This window comes from Canis lupus, chromosome 31, assembly GCF_011100685.1.
Source record: "Canis lupus familiaris isolate Mischka breed German Shepherd chromosome 31, alternate assembly UU_Cfam_GSD_1.0, whole genome shotgun sequence".
Lineage (NCBI taxonomy): Eukaryota > Metazoa > Chordata > Mammalia > Carnivora > Canidae > Canis > Canis lupus.
This window is the reverse complement of record NC_049252.1, coordinates 21598057-21616291: the sequence shown is the minus strand read 5'-3', so window position 1 is coordinate 21616291 and position 18235 is coordinate 21598057. Positions and strand designations below refer to the sequence as shown.

General features: G+C 41.2%; 1 long non-coding RNA gene and 1 pseudogene across 1 annotated transcript in view; both read left to right on the top strand.

The window, feature by feature from the left end:
* Nucleotides 1-10521: 10521 nt before the first annotated feature.
* Nucleotides 10522-10928, top strand: LOC100684297 (annotated as a pseudogene).
* Nucleotides 10929-15257: 4329 nt separating this feature from the next.
* Nucleotides 15258-18235, top strand: part of LOC111093524 — a 78577-nt gene continuing 75599 nt past the window's right edge. Inside the window, exon 1 of the long non-coding RNA XR_005381974.1 lies at nt 15258-15395. This is a non-coding gene — a long non-coding RNA (uncharacterized LOC111093524). The remainder of the gene's footprint in view (nt 15396-18235) is intronic.

The following is an 18235-nucleotide window of genomic DNA, read 5'->3' as shown; positions in this document are numbered from 1 at the left end:
GGCCTCTTATTAAGTTGCTTTTGAAAAGCAAAGCAAAGCAAAAAAAGCAAAAAAAAAAAAAAAAAAAGGCACGTGCTGCGCGCTGCCGGCCCCGCAAGTGTGCCCTGCGCGCCCCGGGCCGCCCCGGTCGCTGAGCTGGTCCTGGGTGCGCCTCCGCCAGGCCGGCGCGGGGAACTCGGCGCAGCGGCGCGCACTGGGGCGGCCCCCTGCCCCCCGGCCCCCCGGCCCCCCGCCCCCGGCCCCGCGCCCCTGCTCCCGGTCCCCGCGCCCCTGCTCCCCGCGCCGCCTCTCCTCCCGGGGCCCGCGGACAGCGCCCCCCGACGGGCGCCCGCTCGGCCGCCACGTGCGCGCCCCCGTCCCTGGGGCCGCGGGCAGGGCAGGGCAGGGCAGGGCGCGGAGGGCGCGGAGGGCGCGCGGGGCGGCGTACCTGGCGGCCGGGCGGCTCCGCTGTCCCCGCGCTCTGGCTCGTGGCGTCCGCTGGGTCCCCAGGCTGCCGGCGGCCCGGCCCGGCCCGACCCGACCCGACCCGACCCGGCGGGGCCGGCCGCTCGCAGGAAGCCCGCGCCAGCGAACGTGCGACCCTTTTATAACCCACTTGTGACTCATAACCGACCGGCCGCCCGTTCTGCAAAACCCCCCGCCTCGGCCCCCTCCTGCCTGTTCTTGGAACCTACAGCTTGAAAAACTTTTTTTTTTTTTCTTTTTAAAGGAAAAGTCGAAAAAAGCCCAGCGCCCCGAGGATTGGTGTTTTCCCCCTTTCCCTTTCTCGTGGGCTCGTGGGTCATTCTCTCTCTCTCTGTTTTTTTTTTTTTCTCTCTCTCTCTCTCTCGACACACGCCGCGTACTTTCCTGCCTCCACGCTGCCGGGCTCCGACTCCAACCTTTGTTCTTCATGAAAAGGAAACGCATTCAAATGAGCGCCCCGTCGGCCGCCGCCGGAGGGGAAGTTGCTACTTTTTGCAACTGGGTGCCAGGGCGGCCTGGGCCAAAGCCGTGCCCCGAGCCCCGGAGCCAGGGGAGGGAGCCGCAGAGAAGCAGACGCGAGCCTGGGGCAGGGGCCCTGACCGAGGGGGACGTGGTCAAGCGTGGTCAAGCGGCCCCTCCAGGGGAGCCTCCCCTCTTCGCCCTTCGAGAGGCAGAGTTCGGTTTGGGAGCTCTGCGTGGGGATGGAGAACGGTCGAATTGGCCGCATTTGTGCTTGGGGGATGCTGGGATACAGGGCTGGAATCTTCTTTCATGTTGACCTCAGCCGCATGCTTTCCCGGCCCCCTTCCCGCCTCCAGGACACATTCCTGGAGCATATGAGACTTGAGTCTTTGGAAGTGTTGACTTCATCGCCTTTCCTCTTGACCTCTCCCATCCTACCAAAAGGGGGGGCATTTTCCTGGAGCAGGTCATCTGACACACTGGGGTGCAATGGATAAACCAGATCTAAGACATGGCACGTGTATACTGCAAGACTGGTTGAGTAACTCATTCTTGAGCCCTGGTGTAATGACCTTTCAGAAGTTGAGGAAGAAGACAGAAATGCGCAGGAGAGAGAGGAGGTGGTCTGGGGTGGATTTAGCCTCATCCCCCTGTGGTTCATGCCTTTTCCTGGATAAGACAGGATCCCTGCGGGATCCCTCTTGTAGTTGAGTCTCCATCCCCAGGGCAGAAGACATCCTGGAAGAGTGTGCATTAAGCTGATGTCAGAAAATTCATTTCTGGAAACTTGGGATGCATTGTCAGAGCACAGAGTCCTTAACTTACATGGTGGGGGTTGGCTAAGAAACTGGGAAGCATTTAAAAATTCTCTGTTCTTAAGACTTAACATGGCCATAACGATAACAGGTAACAGTTATGAAGCATTTGTAAATGTTCCAAGTGCCGGGCCACGGTCTGAAAATCCCTCCATGAGGGACACTGAAACACAGCAAGACCACACGCTTTGCTTTGGGTCCTAGTAGGTAGCAGAGATGAGATTCAGAGCCAGCTCTGCCCCGTGCATATGGCTCCATTATACAGCCTCCCTACCTGCTGGATCCACCATTCCCCGGTGATCTGGAGCAGAATAGTGCAGTTGGCAGTGGGGAAAAGAATCATGGTCCTCACCGGGGTGGGTCATACCCCTCTGCTGGTTATAGACACCTGCAAACCCTTTCCAGATTTCCCTTCTGTCATATTAGGTCTTAGTTTGGGGCACCCAGTAATGGTGGACAGAGAGATAAATGGTTTTTGGGAGTCAAACCAATTTGCATCTCATTATAGCTTCTAGCTGTGGGACTTGGGGTTGAGTTTCCTGCACTTCAGTTTTCTCATGTGAAAAATGAGGAAAACAGAATCTTTCACTGGGGATTGCTAGGGAGTGACTTGACTTGTATGTCTCCCTGCCACCCTCCCCCACCCCGCCTCTGCCATTCATTTGTTGTAGCCCTAACCTGTAACGTGACTGTGTTAGGAAATACCGCCTATGAAGATGTGACTAGGGTTAAATGAGGTCATAAGAGTGGGGCTCTCATACTTATAAGAAGAGGAAGAGACCCAGAGCCCTCTCCACATTTACACAAAGAGGTCATGTGAGTACGCAGTGGGATGGGGGCCACCTACAGCCCAGGAAGAGAGTTCTCACCAGAATCCTGCTTGACCTGGATCTTGGCCTTTCCAGCCTACAGAACTGTGAGAAAATAAATGTTTGTTGTTTAAGTCACCTGTCTATGGTACTTTGTTGTGTCAGCTCATAAAATGATGGATACAGAGTGCTGCTGCTCTAAATAAAAGCTTAAGAAAGTAAAGGCCAGGAGTATTGTCCCATGGGCTGAATTCTGTATCCCCCAAAATTAAATATTGAAGACCTAACCCCCAGTATGATCTTATTTGGGAATAACATTGTTACAGATGTAATTAAAGTGCAGTCTTAAGGTGGGCTCCTAGTCCGATAGGCCTGGTGTCCTTATAAAAAGAAAAAATTGCTGTATGTAGAGAAAGAGACGCACATTGACGGAAGATGATGCGAAGAGACCCAGAGAGAAGATGGCCATCTACAAGCCACAGGCAGAGGACTGGACCAGATCCTTCCCTCAGGAGGGCTCAGAAGGAACTCACCCTGCCAACACCCAGATCTCAGACTTCTGCGTGAAAAGATGCATTTCTTTGCATTAAGGTTCTGTTGTTAAAGACCTCCAGTTTGTATCATTTTGTTACAGCAGCCCTGGCAAACGAATCCACATGTTGTTGCTGGTTTGGTTGGGGTCCTCAGCCCTCCTCAGGACCCCTCAGGTCCACCAGAGGCCCAGCAGGTCAAACCAGATAAGAGTTGCACTTGTTGATACAACTAATTGTAAATAACAATGAATAGATGGTGGCAGCTGGCATAATTACATACTAATGAAGAAGTCCTGCTAAAAGCACCGTAAGTTCATGAGATTCTGAAGAAAACTCAATAATCCCTGGGAATGGTTAGGAACCAGCCAAGATTTTTCTCCTTAAATAATTAATCATGGAGAAAAAAATATAGCCCAGGGGCTGAGTACTAAACTCATCTTGAAGAACATAAGAGAGACATTTATCAGAGCAGGTAATACTTTTTTAGAGGGTGGGTGAAGAAAAAGACCACCATTGCAGGCTTGGCCAGCTTACTCAGTGTAGCACAAGGTTTCAGTTCATTCTTTACTCCGTTGGACATTAAAATGGAGATAATGCCTGACTCTGTGAACTTGTGGATGCTCTCTCCCTGGGGATGAAGCGAGTTGAATCGGCTTCCTCTAGACCCCATTAGTGGCGCAACCATAATTACTACCCGAGGCTAAAAATGTTGCCTCCATAAGATGTTCAGACTTAATAAATTGTGTTTGTTTTTATTTTTCAGACACAAAACATCAGAAGTTTTTTTTCTAATATAATTTAATTTTTATTCCTGTCACTGTTTATAACATCTTGGAAGCTCAAATCTGAACTCTTATGTTTTTCTCAGCCACATTTCCTCTGTAAATGGGTTACTGGTTGAGAGTGCTATGTGACACTGTCAAATGCTGGGGTGCCTTTCCCTTCAGAGGACAAAGGAGTGGCTTTTTTTTTTTTTTTTAAATCTCTTTCTGTCACAGAGATGGAGTTTACAAATTACAGAGAATTAACCTTTCAACTTTCTCTTTCCCATTCACCCCCTCCTAAAGCACAGTGAGATGAAGTCAGATCTCTGAGTGGGACAGTAGTGTTCATTACAGTGAGTTTCAGGCTCTGATTAGCTGTGCCCTAATTGTTTAATCATTTGTATGCACCAATTTTCTGATGAGAATCCTTTGGGTGCATATATGCTCCCTTCTGTAGATAACTTCTTTCATAATCTTAATGTTTAAACTTTTTAATAGTGAAGATCTTTTGCTCCAAGTTCATGTCTTCTTCTTTTAGGCTTTGGGAAGCCAGGTTGTCATAGTCTTTTAAAAATATTATATATAATGAGGGAAGAGTTAGGGCCTTGGGACTGAATTGAGATGCTGACAATAATTTGGGTCATGAACAGTGTTGGCAGGGACCATTCTGCTTCCCTGTCTACCATCATCACATATAGAGAACATTCCTCTGCCCACCCCCATCACTCACTTCATCCGTATCTGACCTCAGCCTCATTCTTATCTCCCCTGGCGTGGCTCAGCGTTCTCAACTTCAGTTGGTGAATTGATGAATCACTCTTAGTAAATCATTCGCCACTGTCTTTCTTTTTTTTTTTCCTTCCTCCCAGAAATGACCAGGGAGACTTCCCTTGAATGCCAGCACTGTCTGTTCTTGTGTTCTGTTTCTTCTGGAAGACTATGGCGTATAACGGGCACCTGGAAACAGCAGTAAACTCAGTAACTACCCTGATGTCGTTCACTGTTTTGGTCAGCTCTGGCTGCCGTAACAAAATCAAATACCATAGACTGGGAGGCTTAAACACAGACATTTATTTCTCACAGTTCTGGAAGCTTGGAAGTACAGATCAAGGTGCCAGCAGTTTAATCCTGGTGAGGACTCTCTTCCAGGCTTACTGACGGCCTCCTTCTTGCCATGTGCTCACAGAGCCTTTTCTGAGAGCATGCATATGGAGAGCTCTCTCATTGTCTCTTCTTAGAAGGCCTCTAATATTATTGGATTAGGATCCCACTCTTATGACCTCATTTAACCTTAATTTCCTCCTAAAAGCTTCATCTCCAGATAGAATCACATTGGCAGCTAGTTAGGGCTTCAACATATGAATTTTGGGGAGACACAGTTTAGCTCATAGGACTCATTGACTATGATAATGACTATGATATGTTTGGTTTTCTCTTTGTATTTTAATATAAATCAGCTAATCCCTGTTGTCTCTTTACAGAGATTTGTTGCTAACATTATAATTATATTTTAAATATTATTTAAATATTCCCAGTGGCTCTTTTGCATCTTCTTCTGCATCTCCATGCCTGGTTTTTTTTTTTTTAGATTTATTTTAGAGAGGGAGAGAGAGGAATGAGGGAGGGGCAGAGGAAGAGAAAATCTTAAGTGACTCCACAATCAGCATAGACCCCCATCTCACAACCCTGAGCCTAAACCAAGAGTCGGATGCTTAACCAACTGTGCTACTCAGGTGCCCCTAAATGCCTGTTTTAAGAACAGTTTCTAATGTTTATTCTGTTGGGTATAATTTAATAAGGACTCCAGTGCTGGCCTTAGGAAATGGGAAAAAGTGGATCCAAGGAAGTAGCTTTCACAAATTATCCTATTTGAGAAATGATACAAAAGAATTCAAAAAGTTCTACCCCCATTGGGTCAATTTGTAGAAAACAGAAGATCCAATATCATTTGGAGAAAAGATGTATATGGATTACTAATCTCTAAACAACTTTGGCCTTTTGGGAGGAATAAATTGTGTGCAAATACTAATATCTTTCAGGGAGTTAAATATCCTGGATCATGCACCTACTGGGAAAGTGTCCAAGGATGAACAAGAGAATCCAGACAAGTTGCATATTCTTTTTTTTTTTTTTTTTTTTTTTTAGGACTTCATCTTTTAAAGATCATATTTAGGGTCATAGCAAAATTGAGAGGAAGATACAGAGATTTCACATATACTCCCTGTCTCTACACGTGCATGGCCTCCTTCATTATCAACATTCCCCACCAAAGTGGTACATTTGTTACAATTGATACACCTGCATTGATACATCATGGTCATCCAAAACCTATAGTTTACCTTAGGCCTCACTCTTGGGTGTACATTCTGTGGGTGGACAAATATATAATGACGTGTACTTCCATTATAGTATCATGAAGAGCATATTTATTGCCTTAAAAATCCTCTGTGGTCTGCTCGTTTATCCCCACCTCACCACTCCAACTCCTGACAACCTCTGATCTTTGTATTGTTCCCATAGTTTTGGTTTTTCCATGTAATTGTAGTTATAGTTGGAATCACAGCCTTTTTAGATGAGCTTTGCTCACTAAGTAATATGCATTTAAGATTCCCCAGTGTCTTTTAATAGCTCAAGTGGGGAATAATATTCTATTATCTGGATGTACTACAGTTTATCCATTCGCCTACTGAAGGACATCTTGATTGCTTCCAGCTTTTGGCAATTATGACTAAAGCTGCTGTAAACATCTGTGTGCAGATTTTTGTGTGGACATAAATTTTCAACTCCTTTGGGTTAATGTCAAGGAGCATGATTTCTGGATTGTATGGTAAGAGTATGTTTAATTTTGTAAAACACTGCCAAACTGTCTCCCAAAGTGGCTGTTTTATTTTGCATTTTCACCAGCAATGAATGAGAGTACACGTTGCTGCTCATCCTCACCAGCATTCTGGATTTTGACTATTCTAATGGGTGTGTAGTGGTATCACATTCTTGTTTTAATTTGCCTTTACCTTATGACATAGGATGTGAAGTATCTTTTCGTATGCTTACTTGTCATCTGTATATCTTTTTGGGTGAGGTGTTTGTTAAGGTCTGTGGCTTATTTTTAAATCAGGTTATTTTCTTATTATTGAACTTTAATAGTTCTTTGTATATTTCGAATCACAGTCTCTCATCAGATGTGTCTTTTGCAAATATTTTCTCCTAATCTGTGACTTGTCTTTCCATTCTCTTGATATTGTCTTTTACAGAGCAGAAGTCTTTAATTTTAATGCAGTTCAGCTTATCAATGATTTCTTTCATAGATTGTGCCTTTAGTGTTGTATATAAAAAGTCATTTGCCATACTTGAGATCATATAGGTTTTTTCCTATGTTATCTTCTAGGAGTTTTATAGTTTTGCATTTTACATTTAGGTCTATGATGCATTTTGAGTTAATTTTTGCGCATATTGCATATTCTAAAATTTTTAAAAAATCTGTTATGCTACAGGGAAATTTAGCTGTAGAAGTAGCTACTCATGTAACTAATTATGGGGTTTTGGGGGGTATAGGAAGCCCAGTACCATGAAGGTAAAATAATTTTTTGTCTCATCCCAGTGAGAGAAGCTGTAAGGGTCCCTTCTTGCTACGATTGGTTGCCCATTCGGTTTTACTGCTCCTGTGTCTCTAAGTTGTGTGAATGAGTTATGAATGCACTGTGGATTTTTCTGTCCTTGTTCTCCTTTTTCATTGCAGCATTACTATATAATAAAATTTTGCTTAAATTTACTGAGTGTTAAGTGCTTTCATTTGCTCTCATGGAAATTATCTAGCAGTACTGGTCCAACATTGTGGTTGACCACGATTGATCACTCTAAGCTGTAGGATGTAGTTGGTTTCCATGGATCAAAGAGCTTACTAACACTAAACCTGCTGGATTAGAGTTTATTGGGGAAAATTCATTGGGAAAAGAGTAGGAGCTGATGTGACAGTTCCTTGTTGGCATTTCTACTCTCAAGCGGGTCACAGCAACCTGATGGGGTAAGATGCTAGCTTCTGAGAGAGTGACCTTGATCCTTGGGCTTGAAGCCTTTAGGCATGATGATTAAGGAAGCACTTGCCATTTTGTTGCGATTAGGGCCAGGGTCCCAACCTTCTGAAGCTGTATAATGTAACAAGCTAGTGACAAAGTTCACCCTTTTTCCCTTCATAGTTGGGGAAGCATAGACTTCTTTTCTGGTGTTTTCTGAGTGGTTTGGTAGGCAGAATAATAACTTTCAAAAATGTCCTTGTTCCAATTCCTCGGACCTTTGAATATGTTATGTTACATGGCAAGTGAGCATTTAAGTTGGTGTTGGAATTAAGTTTGCTAATCAGCTGACCTTAAAATAGAGAGATTATACTGGATTCTTCCAGTGGGATTAATGTGACCATAAGGGTCATACAAGTGTAGAAGGGGGAAGGAGAAAAGTTAATATCAGAGTAATGCAGTGTGAGAAAGACACAACTGGCCATTGTTGGTTTTGAATATAGAAGGGGGTCATGAGCCAAGGAATATGGGCAACTTCTAGAACCTAGAAAAGGCAAGAAAACAGTTTTCCATTAGAGCTTCCAAAAGGAACACAGCTTTGAGGATCCATTTTAGAATTCTGATTTCCAGAACTGTAAAATAATAAATCTATGCTATTTTAAGCCATTAAGTTTGTGAGAATTTGTTATAGAAGCAAGGGAAGCTGATACAGGTGGAGTCACTGAGGTTTAAACTTCATGCTTGGCCAGTATCTATCACCTTAAGAGGCTGGGTGGTAGCCAGTTGTCACAGAACATTGCAGAGGTCCCCTTGCTGGTGATTGTTCTTGTTCAAGGCAACACTTATCATGAACTGTTACCTCTCACTAATATTTCTTTTTTTTAAAAGATTTTATTTATTTATTTGAGAGAGAGAGAGTGAGAGAGCGCATGTGTATGAGCAGAAGGAGGAACAGAGGGAGAGGGAGAAGCAGATTCCCCACTGAGCAGGAAGCCTGATGTGGGGCTCCATCCCAGGACGGCAGGATCATGACTTGAGCTAAAGGCAGACACTTAACCAACTGAACCACCTACAGGCCCCCTAATATTTCTAATTCAAGTGTATATGTACACACACAGTATTACTTTAACTTTGATGTTAGACCTGCACCTCTTATTTCCCATGTGAAATATTGTGGCTCCCAATAGCATTGACATTGCTACATTTGCTTTATCTTAACACACACACACACACACACACACACACACACACACAATGTATAAAACCAGTATTATAGATGGTTCTATTACCACTGAAAACAGCTTAATACTTTATAATTTTTTTCAGTTCTTTTTGTCCCACAAAGAATATAGCCCGTGTGGAATGTATAATCTAACTCTTTTGTTTTAAGGTCACTTGAAATAATTTCTGTCTGTTACTAACTTAATACAAAAGTTAACTTACTTTCAATTTTTAAGTATTGCTTTTTTAGTTTGAGTTGTTTTCATTTTATCTATTTTTATAACTAATTTGCACGGTTTCAAAGTCAAATTTGCAAAACAAGGTATATTTTGAGAAGACTACTTTCTTCCTTTTTCTTAAAAATATTTTTATAATTTATTCTTCAATTTTTGAATCTATGTGAATATGTATTTCATCTTCCCTTTCTTGGACAAATGTCAATGTGTTGTCTATACTTCATGTTGTTTTTCTTAATATGTCTTGGGTATCATACCATAGCAGAACATTGAGATAGTCCTTATTACAGGTGCATGGTTGTCTTAGTTCCAGTTTCTATAACAAAATACCATAGACAAAGTGAGTAAATAACAGAAACTAACTTCTCCATAGTTCTGGAGGCTGGAAGTTCAAGATCAAGGTTGTCAGCAGATCCAGTGTCTGATGGCCATCTTTTCCTTGTGTCCTCACAAGGTAGAGAGAGGAAGCAAGCTCTTTCCTGTCTCTTCTTACAAGAGCTCTAATTTTATCATGAGGGCTCTCATGACCTAATTAACTCCTAAAGGTCCCATCTCTGAATACCATCACATTGGAGGCTAGGGTTTCAACATGAATTTTGGAGGGACATAAGCTTTTGGTCCATAGCAATAGCATTCCATTGCAATCCCCACAGAGATGGACATTTGAGTGGTTTTCAGTGTGTACAATTATAAATAGTGGTATAATGAATACTCTTGTGTTATGTCATTTGGTATTTTATTTTATTTTATTTATTTTATTTTTACCAATTTTTCTAGTCAGAATTCCACCAGAGAAACAGAATCAATAGGGTCTTTATTGCAAGGATTGGCTTGAGTGATTGTTAAGACTGGCTAGGTAAGTCTGAAATCCACAGGGCAGGCTGGCAGGCTGGCAGGCTGGCAGGAAGGCAGACTGGAATTCTTAGGCACAAGCAATTATGTTTCTAAGGACTTCCAACTGAATTGGGCCCACTCAAATCATCTAGGATAATTTTTCTTACTTAAAGTAAACTGGTGCAGTTTACTTTATGGTCCAGGAGGCGGGGCCTGGCTAGGGTGCTCAAACATGCATGCGTGGAAACCCACTCCACCCCCACCCCTTGCCACCCAGGTGCTATAAAGAGAATTCACCTGTGAGCTCTTCCATCTCCCTCCTGCCTTTTGAAGCCACCTTCATGAGTCACTCATCAGACCCCAGCCACCAAAATGGTGAAGCAGATGGAGAACAAGTATGCTTTTCAGGGAGGTGAACAGTACAGAAGATAAACTTGTGGTAGTTAACTTCTCAGCCACGTGGTGTGGGCCTTACAAAATGATCAAGCCTTTTTTCTCATTGCCTGTCTGAGAAATATTCCAACATGGTGTTCCTTGAAGTTGACACGGATGACAGGCAAGGTGTTGCCATAGAGTGTGAAGTCAAATTGATGCCAACTTTCCAGTTTTCCAAAAAGGGGACAAAAAGGGTGGGTGAATTTTCTGAAGCTAATAAGAAAAAACTTGAAGCCACCATGAATGAATTAATCTAATTATGTTTTTTGATAACAACCAGCCATTGGCTGTTTAAAACTTGTATTTTTTTGTTGTTGTTGTTTACAAAAGGAAAGGTCAGGTATGAAGACTGTCTACTGCCATCTGAATATAAGTGAAAATAAAACATTAATTCTCTCCTTTAAAAAAAAAACTAAGTGGATTATGGACTTTAACGACATCTACAAAATACTTTCGCAGCTGGGGACTATAGTCTAGCCAAGTTGACATATAAAACTGACAATCATGCCAGTGTGTCTTTTGGATCTATTTCTAAATGTGGAATTTCTGGGTCAAAGGATACATGCATATACAATTTTTCTGGAGATTATCAAATTCTTTTCCAGAAGGATTGTACTGTTTTGCATTCTAACTACCAATGTGTGAGAATGCCTATTTCTCTACAGCTTCACCAAGAAAATAGATTTATGGGTTTTCTCAACTGGACAGTCTTATTTTGTGTCTCTTTTATTATGTATAAAGTTGGGCTTTGTAGTAGGTTAGATTGCTGTTCTTAATCCATCACCACTTGCTTCTGACATAGAACCATGTAGTACACTAGAGTAGATGTGATCTATTTTCCTGCCTGCAATGTGCTGAATGTTTATGTACCCCCCCCCTTAAATGTGTATTTGAAGCTGTAATTCCCCAATGTGATAATAATTGGAGATAAGCTCTTTGGAAGGTAATTAGGTCATCAAGGGTGAGCCTTTATAAGTGAGATTAGTGCCTTTGTAAGAAGAGACACGAGATAGAGAATCTCTCTCCCCATCATGTGAGAAAATAGCAAGAAGGCAGCCATATATATATACTAGGAAGAAGATACTCACCAAAACTTAGCCATGCTGGCACCGTGATCTTGGACTTCTAGCCTCTAGAACTATGAGAAATAACTGTTTGTTGTGGTAGGCCACCCAGTCTGATATTCTGTTATAGCAGCAGGACCCGAACTAAGATACTGCTCCAGTGTTTTCTGTGGAGAATGGAATGTTAGTGGACAAATGCATATAAACGCCTTAAGTGTGCCTTAAGTGGATTTGCAAACCTGGAACTTAGAACCTGAATCCTAGAGTCTGGAACCTAAGGTAGTCTAGCATATTTTCAGCCGACTTGAAGACCTGTAGTGAGAAACATGTGGTTACTATTTTTAAGGTGCTGAGGTTATTTGTTATCAGCAGTATGGATGCCATGACTGACTAATAATGCATATTTCTTCAGTTTAAGTCTGCTTTTGTGTCTTTTTAAAAATATTTTATTTATTTATTCATGAGAGACACACACACACAGAGAGAGAGAGAGACAGAGACAGAGACACAGGCAGAGGGAGAAGCAGGATCATGCTCTGGGCTGAAGGCAGGCACTAAACCGCTGAGCCACCCAGGGATCCCTGCTTTTGTGTCTTTGAGGAGTGTAGTGCTTTATAAGATTTGTAGTATTGTCATATAATATTTAAAAAATTCTCTTCTTTTTAATTTCTCTTTTTGTATCTTTTTATTGGAGTTTGATTTGCCAACATATAGTATAACTCCCAGTGCTCATCCTATCAAGTGCCCCCTCAGTGCCCGTCACCCAGTCACCCCATCCCCCCATTCTTTTAAATTTCTATAGCCTTTAAACATTTTACTATTTTTCATTTAACAAATATCTACAGAGTACCCATATGTACTAGGAAAATTTCTGGTGCTGAGAATGCAGTCACAACAAGGTTTCAATGGAACTTAAATTCTTGTGTGTGTATGTGTGTGTGTATGTGTGTGTGTCTGTGTGTGTGTGTGTGTGTTATTAGACTTGCTTGAAGTCTGTGTATTTATTTCATTGGTCTTTTCCAAAGAACTAGTTCTTGGATTTATTCTCTAAGATTCACTTTCTCTTCTGTATTTTTTCTTTCTTTCTTCTTTCTTTCTTTCTTTCTTTCTTTCTTTCTTTCTTTCTTTCTTTCTTTCTTTCTTTTTCTTAGCTTTATGCTTCCTTCTACTTTATTTTGGTTTGTTTTATTCTTCTTTTTCTAATTCCTTAAGTTGAATTTTAACCTTCCTTCTTTTTTCTCTTTCAAATAAACTTAAAGTTAAAACCATTTTTTGAGTGCCACTTTAAAACAATTTCTTAGTTTTTATATGTATTGTCATCAGTTTATTAATTTCTAATTAACCCATAATTAAAGTTTAGATTCACTTTTATTCGAGTATTTTGTAAATGGTTAAAAAATATTTCTAGGTGATTATCATTTTTTGTGTGGTTTGTTTTATGATAGTCTGTTCTTGTGTTTTTAGACAGAATCTTTCCCCCAAATATCTTTGAGGGGAGGTATTTCTAGTTATGGAGCCATGAAGGGATTGAACACTGGAAGTCAACCAGAAGCAGATAACAAATTGAGGAGCTTCATTCTTGAAAAGCTACTGGAACTTCAGGTAAGAACAGTAGGATTATGGCCTTTTGCACTCAAACTGCACCCATCTCTCCTTTCTCCCCTCAACCCAACTCGGTTAGCAAGAATGATAGTTTTATCAGCATGGGGATGATCATGGAATCTAATAGCTTTGCTGCCAGAAGGGATGTACTCAGTTTGGGTGTGTGTGGAGGTGGTGCTGAAAATATTTGGATTTGTTGTTTAAAAGGTATGGACATAGTTGGGGACAAATAAAGAAAGGCACAGCTTCGCAAGCCCGATTGGGGTGAATGGTGGATCAGCCAGAAATTTAATGCGGAGATTCTGGAAGTGAGAGATCCATGGAAGTGCTGAGATAATTTCTCCATGGATGACTAGAAAACTGTGCATGCTTGGAGAAGACCTGAGGGAGGCTGGTGAAAAAGAAAAGTTGAGGGAGACTTGAGAACTGGCTGTCACTCTACATACATTTTGCAAGCAACACGAAAACCAACTGACAGAGGTGGAAGCCTTGTGGGAACGAGGTATTTGACCTCAAGCTCTCCCTAATCATTGGCTTACCACTAAGCTATGCACAGAAAAGGGGGACCTTTAGGAAAATAGTCTAAAAACAAAAATAAGAATAAAAAAACTGAGCAGAGACATCAGTGATTCCACAGCTTAAATATAGGTAAGTTACTTAAAAAATTACTTAAAAACCCCACAGCCTTAAGAAAAATAAAGCAAAATCAAAAAGTAACACCCATTTGATAATGAAATTCTAGGAAAAGATACAATGTAAGAGAAACCCCAACCAGCCTTTCAGAGGTCAGGCTAAAAGAATCACAGTGATTTTTCTGTTTCATTCCCCAATTCTCATATCCTTATCCACATCAGTAGAAAAAAATTGCTATTATATTTATCTAAAAATGTTTATTTTTAAAGATTTTATTTTATTTTAAAGATAGAGAGCAAGAGAATGCATGTAGCAGGGAGTGGTAGAGGGAGAGGGAGAGAGAGTCTGAAGCAGCTACACTCTGAGTGCAGAGCTGATGCAGGGCTCAATCTCATGACCCTGAGATCACAACCTGAATGGAAACCCAGAGTCAGATGCTTAATTGACTGCACCACCCTGGCACCCCAAGATTTTATTTTTAAGTAATCTCTACATCCAGCATGGGGCTTGAACTCACAATTCTGAGATCAAGAGTCTTATGCTCTACCAGTGAGCCAGCCAGGTCCTGCCTAAACATGTTTATTTTTAAAACAAAATTTATTAGGCACACCAGGAATAGGAAATATAACCTATACTCCATTAAAAAAAAAAAGGCAGTCAATAGAAACTGTTCAGGGTGAGTCCAGATGTTGGGTTGTAGACAAAGACTTCAAAGAAGCTACTATAAATGTGTTCAAAGAATTAGAAGAAATTATTTTCAAATAATAAAAGGAAAATTTGATGACAATGATTTTACAGGGAATATAGGGAGAGAAATAGAAGGTATAAAAAGAACCAAATATAAATTCTATAGTTGAAAAATGTAATACAGTAGTCCTCCCTTATCCATGGGGGTTATGATCCAGGAACCCCAGTGGATATCTGAAACCTTGGGTAGTACCAAACCCTATATACACCATGTTTTTATCTATATAGTCATATCTATGATAATATTTACTTTATTTTTAATTTTTTTAAAGATTTATTTGAGAGAGAGAGAGAGAGAGAGAAAGCACATGAGGTGGGGAGGGGCCGAGGGAGAGGGGGAACCAGACTCCCCAATGAACAGGATGTCTGACTTGGGACTCAATCCTAGGACCCTGATCTGAGCCAAAGGCAGATACTTAGCTGACTGAGCCACCCAGGTGCCCCAACATTTACTTTATAAATTAGCACAGTAAGAGATTAAGGACAATAACCAATAACAAAATAGAACGATTATGATATACACTGTAATAAAGGTTGTGTAAATTTGGTCTCTTTCTCTGTCTCTCAAAATATCTTATTGCACTGTACTCACCCTTCTTCTTGTGATGATGTGAGGTGATAACATGCCTTTGTGATGAGATGAAGTGAGGTTAATGACACATGCATTGTGACATAGTGTTGGGCTACTATGGCCATGTGACAATACATCAGAAAGAGGATCACCTACTTCTGGACTGCAGTTGACCGTGGGTAACTGAAACTATGGTGAGGAAGCTGTGGATGGTGGTGGTAGTGGTGTTGGGGGGACTACTTAATTGAAATAAAAACTGACTAGATAGGCCCAATGGCTGATTTGAGATGGCGGAGGAAAAAATGAGACTTAAAGGAAGATCAATAGAAATAATTCAATCAGAAAAGTATAGAGAAAAAGATGGAAGAAAAAGGAAACATTAGGACAACATAAAGTATATAATATACATACAGTGGGAGTCCCAGAAGGAGAGGAAAGAAAGAGAGATGGGTATAGACAAAAAACCTTCCCAAATTTGATGAAAATCATTTACCTACATATCTAAGAATCTCAGTGAATCCCAACTATTACAAACATAAAGAGAGCCACAGTTAGACATGTCATAATCCCAAAGCCAAAAATTAAAGGGAAATCTTGAAATCAGCAAGAGAAAAACAACTCCCCACACACAGAGCATTAACAATACTGTTGTAAACAGCTGGCTTCTCATCAGAGACTCAGAGGCAGTGAAGCGACAATAAATGGGCTGAAGAAAAACAAACCTGCTTATAGCCAACAAAAATATTCTTCCAAAATGAAGGTGAAATAAAGACTTTCCCAGATCAACAGAAGCTAAGAGAATTCATTGCTAGCAGTTTTTTTTTTTTTTTTTTTTTTTTTTTTTTACTGCAAGACATGCTAAAGGAAGTCCACCAGAAGGGGAAGAGATGACACGAGATTGTAACTCAGATCCACAGGAAAGATGAAGACCATACAAAATATTAAATATAGGTATGCATAAAAGACTGCATATATATTTTTTCCTCTTTTCTCCATTTCTTCAAAAAAAAAACCCACCTAGAGATGTTTAAATCAATAAATATGATATATATTTAAAAATATATAAATTATGTATACATACATAAATTAAATAATTATAGCCCCATATAGCTGAGTATATATTTTATATAAAAAAGATACACATTTGAGAAAAATATATATTTGACACTATATAACATATTTAATAATTCTAGTACAGAAGGGGTTAATGAAGCAATATTGGGATGAATTTGCTTTACTTAACCCAGAGGCAACTGTGGCAGTCAGCTGCCCTGAGGGTGGCAGGGGTGAATCTATTCTGTACATAGTTCATTTCATTTCGTATCATCTCATTTCATTTTCTCTCATTTCAATATGAAAGTTACTAATAACTTTGTGACTTATTTAAACATTTAGCAAGCACATCGCTTAAACAAGATCACATGCAGAGACTTCAAGTTCAAAACAACAGTTCTGCCCCAGGCCTCCCACTCCCTCTTCTGCTTCCCAGGGAGCTATTTAAAAATTGTTTAATCTTTTTATTTTTATTTTTTAAAAATATTTTATTTATTTATTCGTGAGAGACACACACACATACACAGAGGCAGAGACATAGGCAGAGAGAGAAGCAGGCTCCATTCAGGAAGCCTGATGTGGGAACTCGATCCTGGACCCCAGGGTCATGCCCTGAGCCAAAGGCAGATGCTCAATCGCTGAGCCACCCAGGTGTCCCCGCCAATTTTTTTTTTTAATTTAAGATTTTATTTATTTATTTGATGGAGAGAAAGAGACAGAGAGAGCGCACAAGCAGGGGGAGGCGCGGAGACAGAGGGAGAAGCAGGCTCCTTGCTAAGCAGGGAGTCCCACCAGGGCTCAATCCCAGGACCCCAAGATCATGACCTGAGCCAAACGCAGATGCTTAAGTGTCTGAGCCACCCAGGCACCCCTCCAGGGAGTCATTCTAAACACGTCTCCCTGTTTTTTCCAAGCGGTTTCAACCGTGTTTCTGAGTGACATAGTCATATCACATCATCCTTCACATGATCAGATTTGGACATTTTAGCTCCTCTACACCAGACATTCCCTGTTTCCTGTCTTTTCCATGTGATTCCATTGTCACTTTTGCGTTCTGATTCGGTACCATACACCCCTTATTGCTTGTTCTATCAGAGCCATGCTCCGCTTTGTAGAATGAGGATAATACAACGAGAGAGGAGGCCTTTCCTTTGTCTCCTCTCCCCTTAACCTTTCAACTTCTTTGATCTGTATTTTTACTTATACACTGTAGTGAATAATGACATTTACTTTCTGTTTTGCAACCGTGATTAAATCTTTCATGTCTGCTTACAAATTGATGCCTCAAATTGCAATGCAATATTCAGTATTTACATTATTACTGTACATTTATAGAGATAATAGAGTTCTCTCCTCAAATGGTTTTGCTTCCCCCGCAGCCTCATTTCCCCCCAGCCCAATCTCCAGAGCATGGTGTGTGCTCTGTCAAGTTCTGTTTCAAAGACATGGTTCTTTTGCCTTCCCAGTGTGGTTGGGTCGAAGTGTCCCTGACTCCTGGTATAGTTGTCATCCCGACACCTTTCTCCCTGCGCTGCTGGGTTAGAGCCATTGTTTCCTGGATCATGTTCCTTCCTTTCCTGTGTTCTGTCCCTGCTCTGTGTATTCCATTCTCTTATAACTTCCTAAAAAGTGCATGATAGACTAATTCATTAACTCTTCCGTGCATGTAAATATTTACATGCTCAGGCTTTCATGATGATTTGGGAGGTTGTAGGAGTCCAGGTTGCGAGAATCATTTTCCTTTGGAGCAAGGGTCAGCAAATGTCTGAAAAGGGCCAGATCATCAATATGTTAGGCTTTGTGGGCCACAGAGCCTATGTTGCAACTACTCAACTCATTTTGTAGCATAAAAGAGGCTACAGACAAGAGGTAAATGAATGAGCCTGGCTGTGTTCCAGTAAAACTTTATTTTCAAAAAAAGCAGCAGGCTGGATTTGGCCCACAGGATAGAGTTTGTCAATCCTTGCTTTAGAACTTTGAA